Source organism: Amia ocellicauda, chromosome 5 (genome assembly GCF_036373705.1).
Source record: "Amia ocellicauda isolate fAmiCal2 chromosome 5, fAmiCal2.hap1, whole genome shotgun sequence".
In the NCBI taxonomy this organism is placed as follows: domain Eukaryota; kingdom Metazoa; phylum Chordata; class Actinopteri; order Amiiformes; family Amiidae; genus Amia; species Amia ocellicauda.
Genome location: NC_089854.1, coordinates 4,973,127 through 4,993,094, shown reverse-complemented (window position 1 = coordinate 4,993,094; position 19,968 = coordinate 4,973,127). Strand labels below are relative to the sequence as shown.

At 42.5% G+C, this 19,968-nt stretch overlaps 1 protein-coding gene across 1 annotated transcript in view; it reads left to right on the top strand.

The window, feature by feature from the left end:
* tafa5l (TAFA chemokine like family member 5, like) overlaps positions 1-423 on the top strand; it is a 52,565-nt gene extending 52,142 nt beyond the window's left edge. Inside the window, exon 5 of the mRNA XM_066705664.1 lies at positions 55-423. The gene's annotated coding sequence lies outside the window, so the exon portion shown is untranslated. The remainder of the gene's footprint in view (positions 1-54) is intronic.
* The last annotated feature ends 19,545 nt before the right edge of the window (positions 424-19,968 follow it).

Below are 19,968 nucleotides of genomic sequence, written 5' to 3'. Positions count from 1 at the left end.
CTAATTCACTGTGATAATTATTCTCTCTCTCTCTCTCTCTCTCTCTCTCTGCAGGTTTCCTGACAGTCTTGGGAAATAGGAGAGATATCATTACCAGGCAGCATCGTGTCTCCACTCAACCGTACCTCTTCTGATGCCCACCTCTCTGTGGAGCTCACCATCTGTTGACTGTCCCCCCAGTTCCACCTACTCCACACCCAGCCAGAGACGGACCACCCCCTGCCCCCCCCACCACCCTCACCTCCCAGCAGGCCAACACACCGCTCTCCCCAAGCCCACGAGCCAGCCAGCCCTCCAGACAGACGGACAGCCAGAAAACCATCCGCCCCACACGATGTCCGAGTCTGGACCAGCTTCAGCCACCAGTCTGGACTCAAGCCCTTTCTCTGTCCCTCTCTCTCCCTCTCTCTCTCTCACTCTCTCTTTCTCACTGTGTCACTCTCTCCCCCTCCTCCTGTTCCAGAACGAGAGATGATACAGCTGGGGAAAACATGGGTTTCCTTCTATGTTTATCTTTCCTTTTTTTACATATGGTTATTTTGAGTGAGACGACCATCTGTTCTCAATCTGGAGCTTTACATATATATATATATATATATATATATATATATATATATATATATATACATACATACATACACACACACATATATATATATATATATATATATATATATGTATATGTATTTTTAGTTTTTTACAAAAAGAAAGACAAAAACACAATCTGGAGGCCACAGGGGCATGCACTTCTGAGGAGAACAGGTTCACACACACTATAAAAACACATCTCCCCCCAAAAAACTGAACACAAACGTTGAGCCTGACCTCCTCCTCCCTGCATTGATTGTCACGTGCCGCTGTGGAGTGGGGGGCCCAGGACGTGTGGATCCTCTAGAGAGGACGAGGGACTGGCAGGGGCTGTGTTTTGTGTCATGAGGGGGGACTCAAATGCTGGAACAACTGTAATTAACCATAAGGATTCAGCTGTACATGAACAACAAGAAACAGTGCTGGAACCGAACTGCCACAAAGACAGATCTGGCGGCATCCCTCCCAAACCTCCCCGAGGCTGTCCTTCCCTCTTTTCCTCTTCTTTTCACTGCAATTTCATTTTACTTTGGGTTCCTGCAACACAAAGCGGAGTATCGCCAGAGAGAGAGTGTATGTGTGTGTGTGTGTGTGTGTGTGTGTGTGTGTGTGCTTAAAGAGCTTGTGAAACTCATGGCATGGGGGGAGGGGACTTCTGAATCGTCCTGCTGAGTATGTAAACCCATCTTTCTCCGCACAAAAGTCACTCACCATCACAGACACTCATATCGACACATCTTTGTACTCCTGTGTGCGGCTCATGTGGGGGTGGATGCGGGGGGGAGGCTAGGGACACTGATTTGACGTGAGGAATGGTGTCTCGACTGCAGACAGTGTGGAGAAAAACAATGGATGTCTTTGTTTTGCTTTGTTTCCCCCTCTGATTTTAGGTTGCATTAATTACCAATCTTTCTCAAGTGCACATACGATAACACAACCTGCCCGATAGGCTAAAGATCAGCACAAACATGGGTCTCACTTGTCTTCCAGTATGGGTCCGATGGGATTCCCTGAGAGAATATAGCCAGTCGCACTTCTACACTGCGGTGATTGTCGTGCAAGGTAGAATACAAAGTCACCGCGCAATTTCTGTGTACATGCTATAGCATGGGTGATGTTATATGTACTGTGCTGTGCTGATGATCATCTTTCCTTGGCTATGAGGTCACAGCGAACCCCTCCCCAAGGCAGCCGCAAAGCCACAACTGTAACATATGGCCGCGCATCTGGCAGCTGTGTTAGACGTCTCGGTATTGGCTATGTTTTAGTACTCGATGAATCACAAAACACACTAATGCTCCATACAACACATTACGATAATACTGTCAAGCACTGCTGTCTGGTATATTGACCACACTCCCCCGCCCCTGCAAAACCTCCTGCAAGCTGACTACAAACTGCTGGCTGTCTGACAGCTGAGGAACATTCATGCAGTACGGCAAAGCGGGAGAAAAGCACCGCGATGCAACAAGGGTAACTCTGTCACCGTCCTGTACACACAAGCCCATTATGGTGAGTGCTATTGAAGCTGATGGGTTTTCACACAGCTTGCACTATTAAAAATAATATATATATATATATATATATATATATATATATAAAAAAGAAAAGCAGCATAGGGAAATAAAAAGCTTTGGTGTTCACTCAGCTTAGAACATCTTTTAAAAGCTTTGGCCTGTGTTCAGGTTCCCCCCTTTAATCTCGATAGGACTTCCCGCCGAACTCACTGTTCGAGGAGTATAAGAAACAATAAACAAGAAAAGGAAGCAGCTTTTCCGACAGATCTAAATACGCCCCTTAAAGCTGTTGGAAATTGAACGCAGATCAAAGTCTCGCTGCTGCCTCAAACCTTTTCTCCCCACCGCCTTTTATCTGAAGAACCTGCGGGCGTCTGCTCGGCTGATGCTGTCGCCGCCCTCGGCTCTCGCGGAGTACGGCTCTGATGGAAATCGGGGGAAGAGCCAGGTTGTGTGTGAGATGCCTATTTCCTGTCAACGAAGACGTACGGTGAAGCTGTGTGATCATATTCTTGCAATGTCTGACATGATTGCCTTTTTTTTTTACGATGCCAGTTTTCTATTGTATTTTGTTTTATCTGACCATGTATATTATTTTGTCGGGCTCGGACATCTTTCCTTCGCACCGCCCGACTGTGATTTCAGATTTTCTCTGTAATGGGATTTCGGTGCTCAGTGGAAGGGTGGTCTGCTGCCTGGCTGTCCCAGAAAAGCAGTCTGTGCCCCCACAATGTACAGCAGGCCAGAAATGAACATACATCTTTATTTTTGATTTCTTTAAGGGCGCTGATAAACATACTGAAAGAATGTTTTCATTACAAATGGAAAAATGTATTGAGATGAAGAGAGGGGATGGGTTACAATTTTCGGTAAGCCCCCTCACCTGAGATATACACACAAATCATCACCAGTGAATATTGGCAGCGGTTCGATCATTAAGGAGTCGTTACACAGAAAACAGTATTGAACAGTCAATGCGGAGTTAGTAGTGTGTCTCCATCTTTTATGAGAGAAAGACAGTGACCTGCCTGGAAGTACAGCCTTTAAAAGAGATGTGACAACTCTGACAAAAGACCAAGCACAAAGTGGAGCAGACAGACACCTCGGTGTGACTTGGTATTGTGCAGAACACAAGGTCTGACAAAAGGTGCTTTATATTTGTACCCTGAGCACAGAGGAATGATGGGAAAATAGGAGTCGTCCATTACTGTGGGGAGGTGTGTGTGTGTGTGGGGGGGTGTGCTAGTGTAATACAGCAAGGCTCTGTATATATATATATATATATATATATATATATATATATATATCCTTACATCCTGGTTTGTTTCCTCCTTTTTATTTTTGTACTAGTTCAATAAACACCCACAAAGGCGACCAATAGCACTCACACAAAAAATAAAATAGTCTTGGTTTCTGCACTTGGAAAATGCTTGTTCATGTATTTAAAAACAAAAAAAAGAAAAATATTCCAAACTTGTAAATACAGTAAAAAAAAAAAAAAAACAGAAGTTTTGTATGTTGTACCGTTAGTGCCAACTGCAGTTACCTTCTCTATATTCATTCTATTTAACATGTTGCCAGAGCTGACAGCTGTGGTTTTAGTAGAGACAATTCATGCTGTTCAAGTTATAAAGTTATAACTTTATTAAATATACATTTACAAAAAGGTCATCGCGGAGAGTATTCTTCTTTGGGGGAGGGGTGCGGATGAGGTGATGGATGCATTCGCTCAGTGAAAGAGCATTACAGCCTTGCAAACTGAATTACGCACCGCAGTGTCTGGCAGGCGGTGGTGGTGGAATCGTGGAATATCCTTGTGGTTTTGGGTGCTGTGCGCGTGTTGTCGCCATCGCTGCACAGGGACACAAAACAGGCTGTTGTGCCGGAGCCTCGACCTGCGGCCAGTAAGTTGTTTCTCCTGAGAGTATGAAACCCGTTGGGAAAGGATAATCAATATAATTCACATTACACGGTCTGCAGTTATATTTTCTGGGGTCTTGATTGGCCCTGCCTGTATATTTCAAACGTATGCACGGACAGCAGTGGGAGGTATCCGAAACCGGGCTTTCACAATGGGTGGACATTGTGGTTTCTCCTTTGTTTTAATTCAGAGTTAATCCCTTACATGAACTAATCCCGATATACAGAAAGTGTATAATATATATTCATACGTGCGTGGGATATAAAAATTAAAGACAAGGCCTTCCACCTCTCTCTCTGGCCGTTTGCCGACTGTTTCTCTTCCCGAACGAGGGAGTGCAGATCCTTCCTTGGGCCAATTAATGTGGAGTTGATCTGATAAGGGTCTGACCAAAAAGAAATGTAATTAACCCAACCCCACACTGAAGGTTAGCGGTGCTTACGGTCCGCTAACTCATTTTAATTAAGGGGAGGGTGTTTAGCAGCACAAAAGGGAGCAATTTAAACCAATAAAGTAAACATGGTGCTTTAAAAGCCAATTTGAAACAGTCTAATAAGTATGTAGTGATCAAATCCATCCACCCCCTCCCCCCCCCCCCCACCAACCACCACCTCCCCCAACAAAATCGGCAGCAAGGAGATAAAATGATAATAAATTATGTTTTTTTAAAGAGTTAATCATCTTTTACCTTGATAAAGATTATCTCTGCGGTTACTGAGGATCATTTCAGAGGCACTATTTTTTTATAATGTCTTTTGCTTTTGGCTTGTATGTTAACTGCTTATCAGGAACACTGAGAAACCAATTGAGACTCGCAAAAATGATACAGCTGATGCCATCGGAGCTTCTTAACTCTCAGTGGTAACAAAAAACTTCCATGATGTCTGACTAAAACACTTGTAAGATAATTTATCCTGCTACAGGATGGAAATAGCTCCTTTAAAATCCTTAGTTGGTAAATTGAGAAGTGCTTTCTTTACGCATGTGTAGTGTCACTGTACTCATTTCAGGACCTTCAAGCTTCTGAATGAATTTCTTATGAGGACCCACAAGCTGGGCATGAGCATTTGATCTTCTGTGCTTTCTAATCGTTAAGGACAAGTGTTCTGCTCTGATAGGAAATGGTGGTTTAAGGGCCGATGTGAAATACATTTTCCTTGGAAATCGCATCAATACCGTCAAAAACTAAGCAACTCCGGTCACCTCTAACTGTTGGGTCAAGTGTGCGCACCTCCTGGAGCTACAGGTGAGGGTCAGTGTCACTTCTCAGCTCCAGTGCTTCAGTGCCTGGCAACTGCTGTAAGAGCACTAATTGCTAACATGCACATTTGCTGCATGACTCCCACTATATTTTCCAATTAAAATGTGCAGTGGAGTGCCACCAAGCTCATGTCATTACAAACACACGCACCGCACACACACTCTCCACCTGAGGGGAATGCCATTTCAATTACCAGCTTTAATTGACAGTCAACGATTTCCACACAACCTTTTGGGGCTCAGATCCCTGTAGACGTCCTTGTCCCAAGGTTACCGACTACATAAAGCACTGAATAAAGTAGCACAATGGTTATGAAAGTTTGTATATAGATGGGAGAGATCCTTTCACTGATCACTGATGTTGCAATGCATAATCAGACTAGCCTATATCTGTCATTGATTTGGTTGTAGTTTTTTTTACTGTTATTGTTTCAGATGATAGACAATAATGGAAGCTGAACTTAGAAGCATAATAATAATAATAATAATAATAATAATAATAATAATAATAATAATAATAAGCTTACCATTTATTAGTAGTAGTAGTAATTGCAGTAGCCTAGTTGTAAGATTAGGACCATGACCTAAAGTTGTTCCCAGAATATAGGATAAGGATACATAAGGAATGGACAATGTTTCTTAGCGTGATTCTGGAGACGTTGTGTGTGTGATCGCTGTGTATGTGATCTTTACGGGCTCTCGAAGGCATCATTCACTGCTGATTGGCTGTGCGCCGTACAGCACTAGAAAAGTTCTGTAACCATTGCAAATGCGATAAGTCCATCTCGTAGAATTGAACTTTAAATGGTGCTAATGAATCTTTTAATAAGCATTCTATGATCTGGGGTATTTTCCCAACACAGTGCTGCCTCATCATTTATTCAATTTAATAATTTGTTCAGTTTTTGATTGAGTAGTGAAAGAGTAAGAAATTGTATTCAATGTCATGATTAAGTTATTTTAATTTGACCAAATGCTCACATTATCCTCTAGTACATCAACAATAATGGGATTTATCCACCTTATCTACGAGACCAATGACTCTGAATGCTGGTCCTTGAGCACTACTGTGTTTGCTGCTGCTTTTCAGTGCAGCTGAGCTCTCTCAGTGCAATTACTCAATCGAGCCCTAAATTGAACGTTTCAGTTGCTTTGCACTTGGAATTTGTTCAGATAAATGTTCAACTGACAACTCGGTTGGCATGAAAACCAACAGAAACCAGGGCAGGGGTTTCTAAATTTGCAGGGCAGGTTTCAGGGGGAGGTTGCCAATATATTAAATATTTAAACGCAAAGACAAAAGTTATATCAACAAATCTCACAACCGTGCCTCTATAGATTCAAATTTACAACCAAACCAACAATATTTGCTTTTTTAATGCAATTTTGAAAAATCTCAAGTGTTTATTAAGGGTAATGGTAAAAAAGCTAAACTTTGATTCAGTCCTTTAAATATGAATAAAGTAAGCAAATAATGTTAAAGATCCCAGTATTTTAATGGATTCTGCATTCTGGCGCAGACTGATATCTCACATTTTAAATCAATAGACATATCACACTGGAACGACACACAAGGAACTCAAACATCAAAAATGTCCACTATAATTACACTATGGGAGGAATAGAACTGGATGAAGTAACGCATGAGAAAGACCTAGGAGTCTATGTGGACTCCTCACTGTCTCCATCCTGTAGCGTAAGGTACACTTATACATTTCAATTAAGGAAGTGAATTTATAGTATCACCTTATCACGAATCCTGGAATCTTGTAGAATAATTGGACGCAGACACCAATTCCAAAGATATAAATTGTCAAATTTATTCAAAAACAAAGACTAAATGTAGCACTACACTAATTATACAAAAGGGAAAAACTAATTAAAATTCAACTCAAGATCAACAAATCAAAGACAAATCACTTCCGTGACCAAATCAAAGACCATGGGATCGCATATGATATCACACAAATCGTTAAACAAAAAAAGTTATAAACACATTGACTACAATACCGGTTAGTAAGACGAAGGTGAGTCTCTCGTTAGTATTGTTAGTCAGACATTAAATAACTACGCAGGTTAGTATTTATGTCAGGTAACTTCTCGTTATATATATATATCAACTTCTCGTTATAGATATATATATCAGTCACATTTACGTTTAGACTTAGTCGGTTTCTGGCAGAGAGAGAGAGAGAGAGAGATTGGATTTCGGTTTCAGCCCCTAGTGTCCTATTGGAGGGGGGCTTGATTTATGACTGATGTCAATCCATGCCATCTTTTGGAAATGCCGGTTGGCCCGGGTTTGTAGCTCTGTGTCTGGATTTCGGCTCTCGTCCATTTCAAAGAGTTTTTATTACCTACAGGCCCCCTTCCCCAGACATTTCACAGCAGGATTCCAAACTATTTGGTCCATTCTCGGTGCCATCCTCCCCAAAACTGTCACTTTGATGTAAACCAGTTCCACACTTTAAGGAAATCTGATAACTTTGGGGGGAGAGGTCTTCTTTAGATCAGTGCTTCAGCTCAGAGCTAAAATGCTCTTATCAAAATACACCCAACATAACGCTACAATCCAAACAGTGTGGGGAAGCAATAAAAAAGGCAAACACAATGCTAGGGTATATTGTCAAAAGTGTAGAATTGAGAACAAGGGCAGTGATGTTCAGACTGTACAATGCACTAGTTAGAGCTCATCTGGATACTGTGGACAGTTCTGGGCTCCACACTTCAAGAAAGATATCGCTGCTCTAGAGGCAGTTCAGAGGAGAGCAGCCAGACTTATTCCAGGTCTGAAGGGAAAGTCCTACTGAGAGACTGAGGGACCTGAACCTTTTCACCCAGGAACAGAGGAGACTACGTGGGGACTTGATCCAAGTCTTCAAAATCATGAAAGGCATCGACCACATCAAACCAGAGGAGCTTTTCCAGATCAGCAGGGACACACGCACCCGGGGACACAGATGGAAATTGGGCTTCAAGGCATTCAAGACAGAAAACAGGAGACACTTCTTCACACAGAGAGACGTCACAATCTGAACAAACTCCCCAGCGATGTGGCTGAAGAGACAATTTGGGAACATTCAAAAACAGACTGGATAGGATCCTTGATCACTTAGTTATTAATGGACAACAAACGAGCACGATGGGTCAAATGGCCTCCTCTCGACCAGACACTTTCTTATGTTCTTATCATTGTGTTACGCTAGTAGTGGCAAAGCAAACTAGTTTTAATACAAGTATTTACTGGTCAGCTCAATATGATTGGATCTGTCTTCTAAACTTCTCTTGATCATGTCTTAGTAGTACTTTGGTTTATTGTCAGGAGGGCAGCGTGAGGTTGAAATACAAGATATTTAAGCAAACAAACAAGCAAGTCAGCATGTAGTCCTTTGTGGCTCGCTGCATGAAGTTCAGACCTCAAACCTTGCAAGACCTGGGTTCAAATCCTGTGTAGTACCTTTCTTTTGTAAGTCTGTTTGTGCTGTGTTTTGGTGCCAGAGGGGGCTTTCTGGGGTGGATATACCAGATCTTCAAAAAACTGTCAGTGAAGACCAATGTGGCTCACCATGCATAGTGCTAGTCTCAGAACTGGCAAGTCCTGACTTCAAATTCTGTACTGAATGCTGTGCTAGAGCCTTGAGGGCTGGGTTGAAGTACTGGTATCTGTTTCTCATTGTTCCTGCTGTTTTAGGACTGGAGAGGGCAGTGTGAGGTTGATATACAAGATATTCAAGCGGAACACTAGGTAGGCCTTTGTGGCACACTGCATACAGTTCTGCTCTACAATGTGTTAGGGCTTAGGTTAAAATCCTCGTGGAGCACCTGTCTTCTGAAATTTGGATTTGGTGTGTTTTAGTGCCAGGCGGGGCAGTGTAAGGCTGATATACCAGGTATGTGAGCATGTAAGTGTGGCTCAGCACTTAGCATGTGGGTCTAGGAGATACCAGGACCTGGGTTCAAATCCTGCTGCAGCCCCTGTTTCCTGGAGGTGTCTCATTGGTGTAATCATGGTCTTAAAGCCAAGAGGACCCTGGATCAAATCCAGGATGAGGTAAGTATATGAAGGGATGTCATACATACTAATGATGGGTAAGAGAGGGGTTATGGAGATTGCTAGGTGGTGGACCACACTAGTGTAGCAGAGGCTAAGGGGTGGAGCAGGAGAGGGTGTGATAGTGTGTGGGAATATGAAGGTTGGGGTAGGGTAATGAGATAGGGGTGGAAAGGTTAACACAGGGGAGGAGTATATGAGGGCTGGCAAGAAAACAAATACTTGACTCACTGCTTTAGCCACTACCTACCTGCAATACAACTCCCTCTTTCCTCCCCTAACACACACTCCAGCAAAATGGAGAGGCTGAAAAGAGTGCAGATGGTGAAGGGTACCCTGGATGGAGGCAGGGGGGTCCCGGACGTTGTGCGGCTGATAAAGGCGCAGGGGCTGGCCTATGTGGTCAAGAACATCCAGGCTGCTGGCAAGAAAGTGAATTTCATAAACCGCTTTTATTTTGCCAGCAGCATGAGACCATTCGGCCTCTGCGCCATGGACAACACCAGGCCGCACTCGTGGGATCCCCCGCCGTTCTACAGGGCGCTCCGAGCCTTTGCGCTCGAAGTAGGCCTCCATAAAGTCGTGCTGGCCTCCTGGGATTATAAGACCATCTGTAGCCAGATGAGATCTACCCAGGAGACCAGCCGGATAGAAGATTTCCCTCCCGAAACCTGCCGGTTTATCTGGGCTAACGCTACGCACGTTTGCCTCACGAATACGCAGAAAGATGTCTCCTGGATGGCTGTGAGTCGGTGTCTCCCCACCCGAGTGTTCATGCACAGAAGGGGCATAGCTCCTTATGACACCTGCCCCTATAAGGGTTGCCTGGGGAAGGAGACGGAGGCTCACATCTTTAGAGAGTGCCCCTCCGCCTACAGGGTCTGGCTCCTGTTTTCTCCTTTCCTCCACAGGTTTGCCGTTCCTGCGCGGGTGACCGCCCAGCAGATCTTGTACGGTCCTGCCAGGGGATTAAAATCTTCCACCCTGAGGTGCTGGTGGCGTGTCGTCTGCGCAGTGAAGCAGGCCCTGTGGGAGGGACGGAATATCTGTCTATTCAATAAGCAGGAGCTGGACCCGATTGTCATCGCGCGGAGGGGCATGGTGCTCGTGAGGGACTACGTCAATCTGGAGGTCCATCAGAGGGGCAAGGAGGAAGCCTTCAAGAACTGGCATATACAAGATCTGGGGGAGCTCAGGATCCCATGATGGGACCCACCTCCGGGGACGGTCAGTTCCCCCTGCTGGAGCCCGAGTCCAAGATCTTTTAACCATTTTATGAATGATTGTTTTTAAAATGACTTTAAAGATTGATTTTTTAACTGTTTTTAAAGATTTAGTTGGTGTTAAACACAAATTGTTTAGGGGGTTTTTGGTTTAGTTTTGTTATATTTTTTTGTCAAATACATTGTTCGTTTTGGATTTAATTTTAAATGCATTGGACCTTTTTTGTTTGTTTTTTATTTTTACCTTTTTAATTGTTTCTTTATTTTGTCCAATGCATTTTCAGTTATTTTCAATGTATTTGACTTTTATGTTGGTGAGCAGTTTTGCTTTAATCACGTTTGTTTTGTTGTTTTGTGCACATGTTTATTTAAAGTTAAGTTTTTTCTTGGTTTTGTTAAATCACAAAGATTTTAAAAATTTTAAGTGATCTTAAGAATTGTATTTTAAAAGTTTTTAATCATAAGTATTAAAAATTTGAATTGTTTTTTATTTGAAAAATGTAAAATACTACAAACAATAAAACAGTATTTTACTAACACACAATCCCAACCCTTGCCCTGCTGATCTTCTATCTCATTATCTTGCCCCCCAACAACACTCTTCATCTATCTTAGACTCCCCCATTCTGGCTAACCTTCATCTTCCCCACCCAATACAGTACACTACACTAGCCTGCCCTTCCTCCTATACTTCTACAACTCCTGTCTCCCCTAACATTGGTTAGTATTACATCCCTTAATGTACTTACATCACTCACCAACAATCTGGGATTTGAACCAGGGTCCACTTGGCTTTAAGACCAGCACTCCACAAACAAGCCACAAGCTAGACCTGTTATGTGATCAAATATCTGATATATCAACCTCACACTGCCCCCTCTGACCCTAAAACAAAGTACTAGTTCATGATCAAGAGATTTTCAGAAAACAGGGGCTCTAGGAGCATTTGAACCCAGGTCCTGGCAGCTTCTATACCCACACCTTATGCAGGGAGCCACAGGAGTGACTCAAGTTTGTATGATCAAAGATCTAGTATATCAACCTTACACTGCCCCTCCTCACACTAAAACACTACAAACACATTTTCAGAAGAAAGATGCTGTATCAGGATTTGAACTAAAGCCTTGTGAGGTTCTAGGCCATCACTCAATACAGTGAGCCACAAGGGCTCTCCTTCTAATTAATCACAGTTCTGATATAGTAACCTCACACTGCCCTCTGTAGCTATAAAACCATGCCCAAACAACACACTTTCAGAAGACAGGGGTTCCACCAGGATTTGAATGCAGGACTTATCAGCTCTAAGATAAGCACACTGCATGGTGTGCCACAAACAACTACACTTAGAGTTGCCAGAAGATCTGCCATATACACCGTACAGTGCTCTCCTCTGGTACCAAAACACAGCACAAACAGATCTATGGAAGAATGAAACCATACCTGGATTTGAGCCCAGGTCCCACTTCATCTCAGGACAGCATTTCATGCAGTGAGTCACAATGACTCTCCTGCTACTTTATCAACATTCTGGTATATCAACCTCACACCGGTTACTTTTTAGAAAATACCATTCCGAAACATGGTGGCCAATCGTGTTTAATCTGAATCCTAACCCCTCCTACCCAGCACACCAGAGCCAAAATGATGTCACTTCCACCGGATTGGAAACACGATCAGAGAACGTCCAAACACAGGTATTTGTTTATTTATTTTTTATAAATAGAGGTATTTAATGTGCAATATGTATTCACCATAACACCTAACACCACCAATCCCTCTCTATCTGTAGTGTTTATTGTTCTCATGCATATACTGTAAAGATATTAAACACTGATATGCTGGTGCACGAAAAAGGAACATCAAACATATATGAGGGATAGGGAAAGCATAGAAAGCCTAACAATACTGACAATTGTTTTTTTTCTATGTAACTAACTAACATGTAACAATGTAAGTAATTAAGCAAAATGTTATCATCTTCCTAGTTTCTGAACTGCTTGTAGAAAAACGTGCAACTTGTTAATAGTAGTATTATTACTAATTCTACTGTAGTAATCTCTAGTTATGGGTTATGTTGGTAATGCAGCCATTCTGTAACACAATATCCAGTGGAATTAAGATAAGTGGAGGCTTGTGCAATCCTGCAATGCTGAGAAACAGACCTGAATGACAAACATCATTCTTCCAGAATCATATATTCATGTAAGGCCAAAAAATATATTTATACACCGTCAAAGCCACTTGGAATAATATACTTAGGCAGTGCTGAGAAGCCCTAATCAATTCATAACTTGTGCGTTATAAACTGAGGCCAATATGGGTCCGTGTAACTACCAGAAGACTGAATACAGAGCTGCATATATATCCAGCTGTCTGTTTAGAAATCTGGGTTTAATACACCCTATTATCTACACTGCAGAAAGGAAAATGCTTTGCAATGACATTGGAGTGCAGATTAAAGCTAAAGGGAGACTGTTCTCCATTGCAGCTCTTATTTATTCACATGTGGGAAAGATTCCTGAATGTATCTGAGGCAGGTAGGTTGGAGCATGCTGTGAAAACACACCGACAGCCCAGTTTTATTTAGCACTAAACACAGTACATGCTGAGCCTTTATAAACATTGCCGTTGGGATTCATATTCCAATAACACTATCAGAAACAAATAAACAAAATATCAATTGTCAGATTTCTTCAGAAATGTCTCTCAGATCTAGAACAATACACTCTGTCTTATTGGTTGCTCTGTGCGGTCCAGTAGTAGTTTCCCCCCCTCCCACCCCCTCGCCTTATAAAAAAACAATTATTTCATAGTCCATTACAATGATTAATCATTATAGTATGTACCCTAAATCATGGTTTAAAATGTGGGAAATGAATAGAGATGAAAGCTTTATTAAACGGTGAATCATGGAAGGATGATCATAAATAGCCCTCCTTCAAACCTTTCAACTCTGACAGTGTGGCTTTGAGAATGATCTCAGGAGTGAAATGTAAATCATATAAAGACAGGTGAGGAGAACTGTCTGAGAACGTCATTTGGCTGTGAACATAGACAAGATCATGCAGACAAAGTCAACCCTTTTCTCTGCTTCAGACCTGGCAGGGATTGGAGGAAATAGATGAAAATATTCAGCACTGGGAACTAGAGTTTCTGTTCTGCACACCATAGCGTGTCTATGTAACAGACAGCCAGGTCATATCCTCAATCTGAGCTGGATAGGATCCTGATACCAGACTAATGAAAGTTTCCGTGTCTAAAACTGATGGAAACTGGAAAAGTAAAACGTTCCCTTCCGCTTCTTCGGGTTGGCGAGATCTCCGAATGTGTGCTATTTCTGTTGACACATGGGAGACATGATCGTGAGAGAGAGAAACGTTGAAGGCTGATTTATAATGGTTAGAGCACAGTATGAAACGTTCATATCCAGCTGGCTGTGGAACGGGCAGCCTCAGAGGAACTGCAGGAAGAAACCTCTAGGCCAGGCTAGTTTGCCCTACATTCAGGGTAACGTCTCCTGAAACAATTTGGACTTCACAATCACCCGAGAACCTACACCCAACCAGGACTGAGAGTATAGCTCAGGGATGGCGAACCTGTAGCACACGTGCCCAGAGTGGCACGCAGAGCCGTACAGGTTGGCACAAGTGAGCGACTATGTGCATTTTTTGTTTTTTCTTGCCAGCCCACCCCTCAATTGTCTAAACTGATTGGCACTTTAGAAAACCAGTCAGTATATGATGGCACCGCCCACAAGTAATTGAGCAGCGTCATGTTATTGTCTGAATATTCATGTTTTAGGTTGGGTTTTTGTGCGCAGATTTTGGCAGTTATGTGCAGAACTGGAGAATCCTCCGCTCCCATTGGTGGAGCTGCGCAGATCCACGCAGAACTGCGAAAATCTGCACTTCACGGATGAGATGTTAGTGTTATGATGACTTTATGCTGTGGTGCGGTGCTCTGGGAGCAGGAGGAAGAGGACAAGAACTATAAGTGTGTCCTGTTGTGATTAATTGTGATCAGCAATGGATGTGTTTGTTGAACATGTGGGGGGAACACAAGTGCCACACAATGTATCAGTTTTATTTATTTTACAAAATGTAAAAGCAGTAGATATTAAGTAAATATACGTTGAAAAAGACAAAGGCACTGGTAATGATTGAGCGCAAGTGCAAACAAAACAAAACAAGGGTTACTATCTGTCCATAGTTTTAAGATTATTCTGTATTATGTTTTGTTTTGTTGGCACATTTGCTTAATAACTTACAACAACAAAATAAATATAAATATTGGTTTAAAAAATTGACGTTTAGCCCCAGTATGAACTTTAATATCCCTAATTTATCATTGGCACCCTTTGGCACTTAGCAAAGTATACAAACCAGACTTCGGGCACTCCATTCAAAAAAGGTTCACCATCCCTGGTATAGCCTGTCACCATGAGCTAGTGTGGGGGACAGTTATGATATTCACCAAGATTATAGTGAGATGAGATGTTTATAATGAGATGCTTCTAGAAGGTATCTAGTAGGCTTCTATGGGCCTTCATTCTCCAGTAATTGGTCCAGAGATTGGGTTATGATAGATGCATTGACAGGGAAATCTCTCAAAGTATGACGTGCTTTCAGAAGAGCTGTTGAAGATCTCTGTCCTTCCTTTGTAAGCAAAACAAAACCAAAGAAAGAAACACCCTATTCAGCCAATCACCAAATGGCACAGTCGTGTAATCATTCAGTCACTGGAAGACTGTCCTCTGACAGTTTACCGCAGTCACAATTTATGCTTTGCAGTATCTAAAACAACCCCGGCATATGTCACAGGAGGGGATTAATGTATGCTTTTTATATTTTTATATACACTCCAAGAAGCACTTTTTACTTTTATGAGATGCAATGCCATAGCTACTTCACATGTCATCTTTTCCAGAACCAATTCATATTTCTGTTCAAGTTACAGAAAACAGCCTTTGGGTTTAAAAAAAAATTAGCAAGGTCTCTTTGGAAAGGGTTCTGTTAGGGCTGCCGTTGCCAAGGCCCGTGCCACCAGTTGCACACAGTTGGTTATTAATTATTTGCAAGGGACAATAACATGCTTTTAGGGGTCCCTGACATGCCAGCATACCATCTTTACATTACAAATTCATAAAGGGTTGTTAAGCCCCTTTATGGAAAGGAATAGAGCCGATTTAGTTGCTTTTCTGTCTTCGTTAATTGAGTCAGCATTATCATGGGAAAAAAACAAAACTGACATTTTAAGTGGTTTGTTTCATCAAGTTTCCAGCAGTAAAGTATCATTTTGAGTTTTTCTCTTCCTATTATTTTAAATTAGATTCATGTAATCTTGATTCATTTTCTGTTTTAAGTGCTTTTGTTGTGGCAAATGAAGAGTTAATTTCACATTCTTCTGAAACCTCCAGGAAAGAAATGGAAAATGTCAGCAAAGGTAAAATTGTAGGCCAGATTTTGTGTCTCCATTCATTGCTCCCGAATCACTAGAGGCTTATTTGAATTTATATTTTATAGGACAGGGCAAAAATCAGTTTGTGTTTCAGAAAACTTTAAGTGTAGACTTTCATCGTTAATTTGAGGGTAGTTACATCACAAAAACGGTGTAGGAATTACACCCATTTTATATGTGGTCCCCCCCATTTTAGGGGCTCAAAAGTAATTTTCCTTTCAAATCCATTGTGGTGGTGTACAGAGCCAAAATCAGTGTCCAAATATTTATGGACATAACTGTATGTCCACCCCCACAATTTGGGACATCTGATGTTATGTCAGTACAGTAAAGGTTTTTCCTTTTGGATTGTGTATTGCCGTTCATCACTGATTACCACAACTAAGAGGGAAAGAACTATCATGTTTTCAAATCAAAGGACTCATTGATTAAAGGTTTTTATCAAGAGTATATTAGGGTCCCCTGCACTATATATTTTTTTATAATACACAAAATGTCAAATACCTCTTTCTGTTCTTTTGAACTAATTAGTGATTATACAAGTATTTCCACTGTTGCTGTTTCACTCTGTTGGCAACATTTTGCTTTCTATTAATCTGTAGCAAAGAAGGATAGAGAGGAAAACACATTTGAATATGTAGTTTTGCAATTTCATTATGTTAAAGTAGACTGATCTAAAGTGAACTAATATATCATGAATACATGTATAACACCCCCCCGAGAACATGCTAACCTTTATGTAAATGACTTAATTACCCCTGAGCAGAGTGCTTTTGATTTCCATGCTCAATCATTTAGGGACAATCAGGCTTCACCGATAGGAGACACGGCCGTGTTGTGTACCGATGCACACGCTGTGCAGCCGCATTCACCTGTACGGTTTTCTGTCGGCTAACTCACACAGAGTTGTCCATTAGTGGCCCCTGGCAGAGCACATTAACACTGTGGCTTCTGGGGGCGGTTCGAAGGAAGGCTCTCTCGAAACTGCAACAAGTCCGGATGTGCACAGATACTGTGGGGAGCCAGCGAACAGACGCCGCGAAGAATACGAGAAAACAGCGTGAAATTCCAAATAATATACAGAAACCCCGCAGCTTAATGGGAATTGAATCGGAGTGCGTGTACCATTCTTGTACATAGTTTATACGTGGAAGTCTGCGTTAGGCTGTAAATAGAACTTAATTTTTTTGTAGAAGGCGCACGCTTTTATACCTTGAAGTCCTAATCTGCCATATAAGCAAATAATAGGAAACAATTGTCCAATAATGAATTCAACGAGCAGAAGGAAGTCATAGCAGTACATCCAGAGAGACGGCTCAACTCACAGGAGACCAATTGTCTGAGAGCAGCCATTATTCTAGTTTTTTTACGTTTCTGTATTTGTTTCTCCGCTGCTGTATTTGAAGTTGCTGGAGCAGGCGAGGAGAGGTTTGATGGCACACAGTGAACACCAGGCTGCACGGCAGGTCCTGTAGGGACAGACTGAGTGTCTGAACTAGAACAAGGCTCTCAGACAGTTAGTCACTCATCAATCGCAAGTGTTGTCTGAGTGTGATTGTGTGTGTGAGTGGGGGGGGCTCTAGTTGTATTTTAATGATTTCCTTGATGTGACGTGAGGCTTATACAATGTCCCCCCCCAACACACAGCGGCCAAAAACACAGCACAATATGAACATTTAATTACCTCTGCTTTGCTGGAACGGCGACAATTACGGAGATGCTTCTGCAAGATGCACATATGGTGGCGGAGCTCTGATGAGAGATAAGGTGACATGTTGGGCAGCGGCCAGGCACGGGGAGCCCGGCTCAGCAGGGCAGGTCGTCCAGAAGGTGCTCTTCACTCCAACCAGATTGAGAGCGTTGCCCAGGCAGGATTTCCAAGGCTTTCGCAGCTTATGTTGCGCGAATTCCCAGGCCGATACCGTCACGGCTAATTCATTTTCTGGTGTAGGTATGGATGCACGCAGTGGTGGCTCAAACTGGGCATTTTTTGGGACAGAGGGAGATATATATGTGTGAGGGAGGGAGAGAGAGATTGGGGAGTGGGAATTAAACAAATGTTTTTAATTGATCTTCAGGGGGAGCCCATTTCTGTTACAAATCCCATTGCCTTCAACACAGAGTGGCACGTTAGTAGAAAGGCAGAGCTTATGGGGGGACAGAAGTACCTCATGTCTGTCAGGCAGTGGCCCCTTGAGGGATTATTTTCCACACAGTGTGTCGACATGGTCAGGGACAGTTAATTCTGCCGTTCCATGACTGTGTGTGGAAGCAATGTCGTTCCTTTGAGGGGCCAAATTGTATTGTGCACCAAATATTCTCACACGCACACAGCTGCACACGGCCTACAAAGGTCATAGAAGGATGTTACTGTTCTTGGTTCGGTCTGCTTTGTTTATGTCAATTCGATTTCGCATTCACAGTTGCTGCACGGGCCCTCGTTTAATTAACTTCTGAGCTGCTATGTTATGTACAAACCTCTGCAGCACGCAGGACTCTGCGGTTAACGCACATGACTTAAAAGAACGAGTGGCTTCTACCGGCAGCAATACATAACCTCAGGTCACATTAACAGTCAGCAGCAGGTTAACTCCTCGTGTAAATTCATATTTTTCTTAAACTCTTTCTCCCTGATGAGCGTTGCATTGTGAGTGAAGGAATCAAAGAGGCGTATTGATAAAGAGCGGCTGCCATGCTTGGATGAATTGTAGATACAGGGTTGGTTTCACTGCTATTATTGAGACTGAGCTGAAAGCAAAATGGGTTACAGTTGGCTTAGTATTTCGCTTGAGCTTTAAACTTGTTTGGAACACATTCATTTCACAGCAATAAAAATACAGCTCTAAAGTACCCTCAAATTCTCACAGAGAATTGCAAGTTATCCGGTATGTCTTCTGGATGAAAACTTTTTAAAGGAGACACATTTTTAAGAAGGGTTTCAAAGCAGTTCTCGAGCATTTTGGTTAGGGTTCCCCCTCCCACCCCTTGTCTTCAAATAGCTTTCAAGTGGGGTGTAGTGAGAAAATGATTCCCTTTGATAAGATGGTGGTATGTACATTATATATTTGGGAACAACTTGATTTCTATTTTTGCACTGGCTTGTTTTAGTTTTTTCACTGTACGGTTTTGTAGATCCACAGTCAGAGAGAGGGATGAGAAATGACTGGGACACGGCTTCTGTTTGAGCCTAATGAGTGACAGATAGGGGTTTGAACAACTTTTTCCCCCTCCCTTAATATCTCGTGAAATCAAATTAACCTGAAAGCACGCCACTGAACTAATTTCCAGCGGGGGAAGAGTAAAAAATAAATAAATAAAATGTGTGCACACGAGGGAGAGAGAGAGAGAGAGGGAGAGAAGGAGCAGTAATTAAAGAGGCCAGTGCTAATGAAACACAAACATTGTGATTGCTTTCTCATTATTTTTATTTTCTTTATATATTTATTTATTTTACGACATGAAAAAGATCACAGTCAGAGGGGCCCCTGAGCAGGATCAAAGTAAAGAAACACAAGTGATTATAAAACATGCTCTGTGATTAAAATCAGAATTTACAAAACAAGGGTGACGGAGCCGGGGGAGGATGAAAGGAAGGAGCTCGACGCGGCGACAAACTTGGCTCCAGCTGGGCTTCAATTAGGCCATGGCAGCTGACAGCACGGCAACCCGAGGAGCCGAGGCGCCCATGTTCATCTGAAGGTACTCTAATGGTGTCCCTTGGGTGACACCTGGGAAAAGTATCTTTGTGCGAGGAGAGAGGGGCGTGTGTGTGTGGAGAGCGCCGTGGGCCAGAGCCAAGGTTGCTCAGCTCTTCTGGTGTGGGTTCCAGATATGTGTTGAGTGCCAGGCTGGCACAGTCTTCGCCTCAACTACAGTAGGAAAGAATTGGGTACCCTCCCGTCCCCCTCAAATCCTTGTGGCTTAGACCAGACAGACGTCACCCATTGTGCA